General features: G+C 44.7%; 1 long non-coding RNA gene across 1 annotated transcript; it reads right to left on the bottom strand.

Annotated features, from left to right (window-relative positions):
- Positions 1-4,334: 4,334 nt before the first annotated feature.
- LOC103887652 lies at positions 4,335-8,560 on the bottom strand. Its single transcript, XR_651845.3, has 3 exons — positions 7,507-8,560; positions 6,374-6,436; positions 4,335-4,604 (listed from the first exon to the last, which is right to left on the bottom strand). It is a non-coding gene; the product is annotated as an uncharacterized LOC103887652 (long non-coding RNA).
- Positions 8,561-8,858: the final 298 nt, after the last annotated feature.

The raw sequence follows: 8,858 nt of genomic DNA, 5'->3' as shown, positions 1-8,858 counted from the left end.
GGGCTGTCTAGGCGGCTTCCCAGGCTGGTTGATCTGCATGTACTGCGTGTGACTGACAGCAGGCCCAGGGTTGGCCGGACTGCATCTGATTTCATCCTTCACTAGCTGGTTAACCTCGGGCAAGTCAACCTCTATACACCTCAGTTTCCACATCTGTACAAAGGTTCTAATAATAACACTTACCTCGTTTAACACTTAAGGCTTCTGGATAGAAAATATAAAACATGGAGTACAAAGCCTGGCAATAATTAATCCTCAACAAATGTTAACTATTTCTTGAGGGGCAGGAGGTGGATTCTGTCCTGTTTGTGTGGGTGTGTATATATCTATAACATAAAGTCTCGGGGAAAGGAAAAGTGGAAAAAGGGCCAGAGAACTTGCTGTTTGTTTCCCCAGATATTGTCTTTGCTGATCAATGTTTTACTAACTTATAAAGGAGGTTAGTCCTCATTTCATATCCCTTGTCCAGAGAGTGATAAACTATCATCTCCTTAAAGTAAGTAATCTATGCTGCTTTCAAATTAGCCCTTCTCCACCTTGACAGATGGGATTAGATTCATCTCACTTCCCCTTTGGCAACTGAAAATATCGATGAGATATTAGTGTGTTTGCCTCTGACTTTCTCCTGGGGGAAAATACTGATGGTCCAGAATTAATGTGGCAGTTGATTTACTGTGTGGTGTCTGAAGACACACGGACAAGTCCTCCTGTTGCTGAGGGGAAATGGGCAGAAGGGAACGCCTAGTCACTTTATGGGACTGACTCCAGGCCTGTGCTGTTCAAACTAGTCAAGGAGACACAGTTGCAGAGGAGCCAACTCACCTGGGCCGACTCACTCAACATTGCCTGGGAGAATGGTCAGCCCCAGTATTAGAGACCCAAGACAGTGAACATTTTCAAGTTCTATGACCTTGACCAGTTAGTTGACCTCTCCAGACCTCGGTTACTTCATTCACAAAATGGGGCTAGAGTCATGGAATGACTGTGAGATTAAATAAGACAATGTGTATGAATGTGTGAAAGTTGTCAGAATCAAAATGGAATCACTAACAAGAAACCCCTGATAAACAGAGCCAGGGAAGGCCCTGAAGAGAGCATTCTCATGCTTGTATGCCTGGTAACAAAAGCTATCACAAAAGATCGCGAAAGCCACAACCTCCTACAAAGGCCATTACAAACTTACTCAAAAAAGACTTCTGCAAAGTCATCTGCCCAGCAACTGCCTGTCCAACCTTGGACTGGCATCACCCTTGTTATTGATCTTTATAGCCAAGGATAACTATTTCAAAACAATTATGTAATCCTCTTCATTTTTTCCGTTAAAAACCCTAGCCTTCCTCTACCTCCCTGAATACATGCATTACTAAGGCAGGCATATTCCTATGCAATGCTCTATTCCCAGATAAACATTTTTTTCTTTTATAGAGACTCTCTTTGTTTGTTATTTAGGTTGACAATGGATCTGCTTTGTAAATGTTGATTTTTCATCTTTAAGTACCAGAGTAAATGCAATGTTCTTGAACGACGTGCTGACCAAACTTACAGACATTAAACTGAGGCGTGGAGAGAGGCGGCATCCACAGCAGTCAGGTAAATCAGAAAGTGCTGCCTTTGCTGCTGTTGACCGTTGTGATTACACCAGTTTCTGCTGCCTCCTTGGGAGCTGGAATAATGCGCAGGTGAAGGGTTGGAGAGGGTCAGTTTCCTATGAGATTTCCAAAGGGAATTCCTTCACTAACGAAACAATCATTCACTGAACACCTTCTATGAGGCAGATGCTTTTCTAGGCACCATGAAGGGTAAAGACAAGACACTGAAGTTTTAAAAAGGCCTTGATTCTGGCCAGGCGTGGTGGCTCACGCCTGCAATCCCAGCACTTTGGGAGGCCGAGGCAGGCAGATCACCTGAGGTTGGGAGTTCGATACCAGCCTGACCAACATGGAGAAACCCCATCTCTACTAAAAATGCAAAAAAGTTAGCAGGGTGCGGTGGCGCATGCCTGTAATCCCAGCTATACGAGAGGCTGAGGCAGGAGAATCCCTTGAACCTGGGAGGCGGAGGTTGCAGTGAGCCGAGATTGTGCCACCGCACTCCCGCCTGGGCAACAAGAGTGAAACTCCGTCTCAAAAAAAAAAAAAAAAAAAGAGGCCGGGCGCGGTGGCTCATGCCTGTAATCCCAGCACTTTGGGAGGCCGAGGTGGGCGGATCATGAGGTTAGGAGTTCAAGACCAGCCTGACCAAGATGGTGAAACCCCGTCTCTATTTTAAAAAATACAAAAATTAGCCAGGCATGGTGACACACGCCTGTAATCCCAGCTACTTGGGAGGCTGAGGCAGGAGAATCGCTTGAACCCGGGAGGCCGAGGTTGTGGTGAGCTGAGATTGTGCCATTGCACTCCAGCCTGGGTGACAAGAGCAAAACTCCACCTAAAAAAAGAAAAGAAAAGAAAGAAAGAAAAAAGAAAAAGGCCTTGATTCTGAGGTTTGGTGCTTCACTATTCATCCTCCTTCCTCTCCCTCTCTCTTTATCCCGCCCAGGAGAGCTCTGTCCCTGAAAGGAATGGGGAAAGACAGATGCCTACCCTATTCAAGTCCTCTCCTGGAATTTGGTACCCATCAGCCAGCCTTGGTGCCTCATATCTGTAATCCCAGACGTTTGGGAGGCTGAAGCAGGAGAACTGCTTGAAGCCAGGAGTTTGAGACCAGCCTGGGCAAGAGACTGAGACCCCATCTCTCCAAAAAAAAAATTTTTTAAAAGAACGTGTTTCGGCCGGGTATGGTGGCTCACGCCTGTAATCCCAGCACTTTGGGAGGCCGAGGCGGGCGGATTACAAGGTCAGGAGATCGAGACCACAGTGAAACCCCGTCTCTACTAAAAATACAAAAAATTAGCCGGGCGCAGTGGCGGGCGCCTGTAGTCCCAGTTACTCAGGAGGCTGAGGCAGGAGACTGGCGGGAACTCGGGAGGCGGAGCTTGCAGTGAGCCGAGATTGCGTCACTGCACTCCAGCCTGGGCGACAGAGCGAGACTCCGCCTCAAAAAACAAACAAACAAACAAACAAACAAAAGAACATGTTTCCTGGAAACAGCAGTGCAGGCCCCAAGCTCCGGCCAGGGTCATGCATGGAAGCTGTTATTGGTAATGATCATTGGTCTGAAAAGTTTCTCTTACCCAAAATTCAAGTTGGGCTTTTTCCATTATCTCTAGCTTATTAACTATATAGAGCACAAACTCCTTGAGTGAGGAAGCCCTGTCTGAATTATTATTGCTATCAACATAGAATTTGGCAAAGTAGGGGTAAGGGATCCATAAAGAAATGGAACTGTGGATCTACAGTGAGGCCACAACATGAAGCTGGCACACGTGCAGACTCCGAGATCCTTTATGATGACCCTGATCTCTAGGAGCACAAAGTACAATGATCAACACTCCCAAATTCCATATTAGACTAGGCTCGTGCAGGAGAGAGGTAGAATCCATCTCTCCCCTTTGCCAAGGAGTGGAATGCTGCCCAATAAAGTTGCTCGGAGACATGGAAGAGGCTGTGGTGTCAATCCCTCCACAGGGATTCTTGCTTTGCATGAGAGAGAACTCAGGTAGGACATTCACACTCAGAGGTGTCCTACTCTAAGTCTAAACTTCTAGAGACAAAGCTTCAAATCACACATGAGGAAAATGCCCCTGCGGGTCTCAGACTCTGGGAGCAAGAGTTCTCCCTCATGCAAAGCAAGAATCCCTCTGGATGCTTTCATGCTGTCACCCGCTTTTGAATAGCTTTGCTATGTGCGAGCTACTTTCAAGACCATTACAGAGAGCAGAGCATTTTCTCTCCAGCCTCCTTTATAACTAAGGCCAGATACGTGATCCAGGCTCCATTACTGCTGGGAAGGGCAGCAGCAGAGGTATCTGACTTCAGGGGAAGCAGTGATTGCAGGGTTACGTTCCTCCTGCAGAGGGGCCTTGGTACTGCTGGCAATTATGTGTGTGCAGTCACACCAGGAACAGGAGCAGCAGGGGCATTTTCCTCATGTATGATTTGAAGCTTTGTCACTAGAAACTTAGACTGAGCTCTACAGTCCTCCGAATTCCACAAGCTACCCAATGTCTTTTAATTAACTTCCTTTCCTATTCTTTAAACCGGAGTCAGCTTCTGTTGCTTGCAGCTGAGAATGCTGAATGCATTCTAATCCAAATTTGCCTCAGCTGTCATTTCTTGAGATCCTAATTACAACAGCTTTCATTTGTTCAGTGCTTACAATGGTGCCGGGAACTGTGCTAGGAGCTTTATATTGCATTGTCTCACGAAATTCTCATAATGACACTGCAAGGTAAGTACAGTTTATGGTGAATTTATCTTCCCATTTATAGTGGGGAGAAACTGAGGTATCAAGGCATCAGAGGATTTGTCCAGGGGCTTACAAGAGGGTACTAAAGTGTTGGGACGGTAGACAAGTTCTTGGATTGCAAGGGAGATTGTGGGAGTCCAGAAGAAATCTTTGTGCTCTGCTCTCCATGCTGGGGTGGGGCGTAGAACTCTAAGCAGGTCATTTTGTCTCCATGACATTCTCTTCTCTGAGGTAAGAATCAGTAACACCCTTCTAATCTGGAGATGGTGAAGTAAAGACAAAAATATTTTACTGTCCAAGAAGGATTTTTCCAGGACAACAGCAGAGATAGCTGACAATGGTACATATTGTTACCCCACAAAGAGGGTCTCTGAAACCTACTGGGGAACACAGGGTAGAAATGGATGCAGAGCAAAAGAAGCTGCAAGCCTGAGTTTGACTAAAAGCCTCAGTGCACAGTCCTGCATCACAAATACGTTTTAATACAGGTAATTTCTTTTCCATTCATTTGTAAGCACTTATTTCATTTACTCAATTCCAAGGCCAATAAATCTTGGCATTAAGGCTAATTTGATGTATATGCTGACAGTCTAATTAAGGATAGGGTATTTTATCAGCTCCTCTAAATTTTCATTTCTCTGGTCTATGATTTTTTATATTGGGTTGATCTTTTTTTTATTCATAAGGGCTTCATTCCCATTTGTCATGGCTGCATTAACTGGGCATCTAATGAAGACTTGGATATGAAAGTCTGCATCTCATTTATCTTCTGTAGCAAAATTAATAAAGCAGCAGGAAAATAGTTTCCTGTACTGGAACTTCTTTAGCCCATCCTGAGTCATCTAAAATGTATTTTGCTTGTGTTTTCCAGAATTCGAGCTCAACTCTAAACTTTAAGAGACAGTGTCCAACTTCAACTTCTATCCACTGACAGGCCTTACGTACCCTGCTTCCTGCCCCACCTATTGCTCCGACATCGAGTAATCAAGTGAAAATGAGGTTGTTAGGGTGGGCCTCTTCTGCTTGGAAAGGCTTGAACTGGAATGGCTGGGAGCTGATTTTCCCACTCATCCCCTCTACCCACATTTATTGAGCTTCTTCTGTAGGTCAAGCTCAGAGATATAAAACAGACTCAAGAAGGTCACGGTCAAATATGTCATGACACCACTGTTGGTCAATGTCCAGTGAAAGAAATATATCTTGGCCAAAGTTCAAGGTTGGGAGTAAGCTGGAAAGATCATTTGCTCTATCCTTTTGCCTTGGGGAGAGTGACCCTCCCAACCAGTGCTTCTATTATTGAAGGGCTGCCAAAAGTCTGTGATACTTTTGACTTTTAGACTTTATGGGTATATGAGCACATACATCCACAAAGGTTTCCTAGGGCTGCCATAACAAACTGGGTGTCCTAGCCAACAAGAATTTATTGTCTCACAGTGCTGGAGGGTAGCAGTCCAAAATCAAGGTGTTAGCGAGGTTGCTTCCTTCTGAGGGCTGTTAGGGAAGGATCTGTTCCAGGCCTTGGCTATAGATGACTATTTGTTCTTTATGTCTCCTCACACCGTCTTCCCTCTATGTACGTCTGTGTCCACATTTCCCCTTTTCATGAGGACACCAGCCATACTGGACTAAGGCCCACCCTAACGACCTCATTTTCACCTGATTACCTCTGCAAAGGTCCTATCTGGTCACATTCGGAGGTACTGGGGCTTAGAACTTTGACATATGAATTTTGGGGAGACATAATTCAAGCCATAAAAATGAGTCTCTCTGAAGCTGGTTTAAAGCTCTAAGACAGCCTCTTGTAGTACAGTATAGCTGGAACACCAGAAAGAAATTTAAGAATCAGAAGTTAAAGGTCCAAATTAGCCCCTTCCCCTCTCTGAGCCTCAGATTTCTTCTCTGTAGAATACGAGATCTGGACTGGGCCTGCTAAATCCCCTCACAGTTCTCGGGTTGTGTGGTTGATGAAGTGATAGAAATTGAAGCACTGTCGTGGGGAGGTTAATGGTCAGGCTTCACCACTTACAAGCACGGTGATCTTCAGCAAATATTTATCTTCTGAGCCTCAGGGTTTTGTTTCGTTTTTTAACTGTAAAAGGGGGATAGTGATGTTAGCTACTTCAAAAATGATGTGAGGACGAAGAGGCCCTCTGAATTGCCTGGCATGCCATTGTCACCCCATGTACATGAACTGCTGATGATATTACTACCAATCACGACTAGGAGTTAGGCTTTGAATCTACACCTCAGCTCTCAGATGGTGTCCACTATAAGAAGGCAGGGCTGTGTCCCCAACCTGTTCTGCATCGGGGTCCTGTGCTGCAGCATGAATGCAGTAAGATGCTTTTGCCAGCAAGACTCTCATGATCCTTGTGACGGGCCTGTCCTCATTTCCACCTTATGCAAATTCTACCTTATTCCATTCTAGCCCAGCTCCTTCACATTCATATTAGGGTTAGGATTAGAATTTCAGGTGACTTTTTTTCTTGCTGTATTTTATCATTTTTATGCTATAGAAAAATCTAATAAAAAGAACAAAATATACTGATCTAATTTAACATAGCTTTATAAAGCAGGTCTGTAAATCTAGCCCTGCAATTGCAGCTGGATAATTTAGGAATCGGAGAGACTGAGGGGTTGAGGAGGATATATATTATTTATTATTTAGGCGCACCGAGCCAGTCAGATTAACATCCAATGGACTGAGCCCCGAACAAAGAGTCAGGTTACCTTTTAAGCATGTCATGGGGCAGGGGGAGATCTGTGCAGGGGAAAGCATATTACAGAAGCAAGAAACAGTTATTCATTTGAGACATGCATTACATTATTTCTTACTTTTCAAGGACAAACATGTTTTATGATTTGAGTTTATCTGTCTAGTGACCTTGCAGCTGCACAGCTAGGGAAACAGGGTCTTCACAATGCCTGGGAAAGGGAGAGATAAGGCTCACTAGCCACAGACAGAAAAACAGGCAGTTAATTTTTCAAGGATTCCACCTCTTTCTCTTTCTCAGGGGGATTTTTTTGTTTGTTTGTTTTTTACATGCAACTGAGTTTTTGCTTACACATTTTTAAATTTCTTTTAATTCCTGTTTCACAATCCCCCTCTCCTATAAATGCTAGACCACTTGAGGTCTGTACCAATCATTTGGCTCTTACCTTCACTGAACTATTAGTTATTCTCTCAGATGTGTCGTCACCTAGATCATAAGCAACTTGAGGAAACAAACAGGTCTTCTTACTCAGATTTAACAAAACTTATTTATTGACTTCCACAATGCACCAGCCCCTCTTACATAAAGTATCTCATATAATCCTCCCCGCAACCTGATGAGGCAGATAATGGTACCCCTACATCACAAATGAGCCCTGTGAGGCTCAAAGTTCCCACGGATAGTCAGGGGCCAAGCCAGGATCCCAATTTACATCTGACTTCAAGGCCACCAACCTAGCGTAATGCTATCCTTAACCATGTTCTGCCAGCTCCACAGACCCGTGGATTCCTTTCCCTCACCCCAGAACCTTCCGAGTAGGGTTTTCTGTGGCCTTGGTGCCCCCTGGTGGCACAAGAGGACTCATTCCACTGAAAGCCCGTGACCCTGAGCATTATGAGAGTGATTCACAGCCCAGTGTGGACAGCCCTGGGGTAGCAGAGCCCTCTGTACCCAGAGGAAAGCTAGCCTTTCTACCAGAGCTGTGCTTCTTAAACAGACCCTCAGGAGGATTCTGCTTCTGATGGGTCAAGAAGAAGCGTTAGGGTCCCCTGGGCCAGCAGCAGTGGGATGGCAGGCAGGGTCTGTGTTTCCCTCTCTACTTATCCCCCACTTCCCATCAGGACATGTGGGCTTGGATATTCTCTGCTGGACCCTCCTGGCATTTTAATTTTCCAAGAGCTCACTTATGAAAGAGGGGAGAAAGAACAGGAGAAGGTGGTTAAAGTTCAGGACTAAATTTCTTTACCTTAGAGTAAAGGTAACCATAGAGCTCCTTTCCCAAAATACATCAAGACTCTTCGATAAATCTTTATTGAATTTTTATCATGCTCTATTGCACTAGGGATGCAGAGACGAAGACACTCTTCCTGTCTATGAAAAGTAAACATAAGGGCTGGGTGCTGTAGCTCATGTCTGTAATCCCAGCATTTTGTGAGGCCGAGGACAGCAGATTGCTTGAGCCCAGGAGTTCGAGACCAGCCTGGCAACATGGCAAAACCCCATCTCTACAAAAAATACAAAAAAAAAAAAAAAATAGCCAAGCATAGTGGTGTACACCTGTAGTCCCAGCTACTTGGGAGGCTGAATCATGAGCTCAGGAGGCAGAGGTTGCAGTGAGCCAAGATCGTACCACTGCACTCCAGCCTGGGTGATAGAGTAAGACCCTGCCTCAAAAAGAAAAAAAAAAAAAAGAATTAAAAAGAAAAGAACGAACTTTTTCAAAAGTAAACATAAAAGAGTTACAATACAATGAAACAAATGCTCTAATATGAATGTCATGGAACTTTTTCTGTCACC

The sequence above is a fragment of the Papio anubis genome, chromosome 1, assembly GCF_008728515.1.
Source record: "Papio anubis isolate 15944 chromosome 1, Panubis1.0, whole genome shotgun sequence".
In the NCBI taxonomy this organism is placed as follows: domain Eukaryota; kingdom Metazoa; phylum Chordata; class Mammalia; order Primates; family Cercopithecidae; genus Papio; species Papio anubis.
Note: the sequence above shows the minus strand (reverse complement) of the source record. Positions and strands in the feature narration are given on the sequence as shown.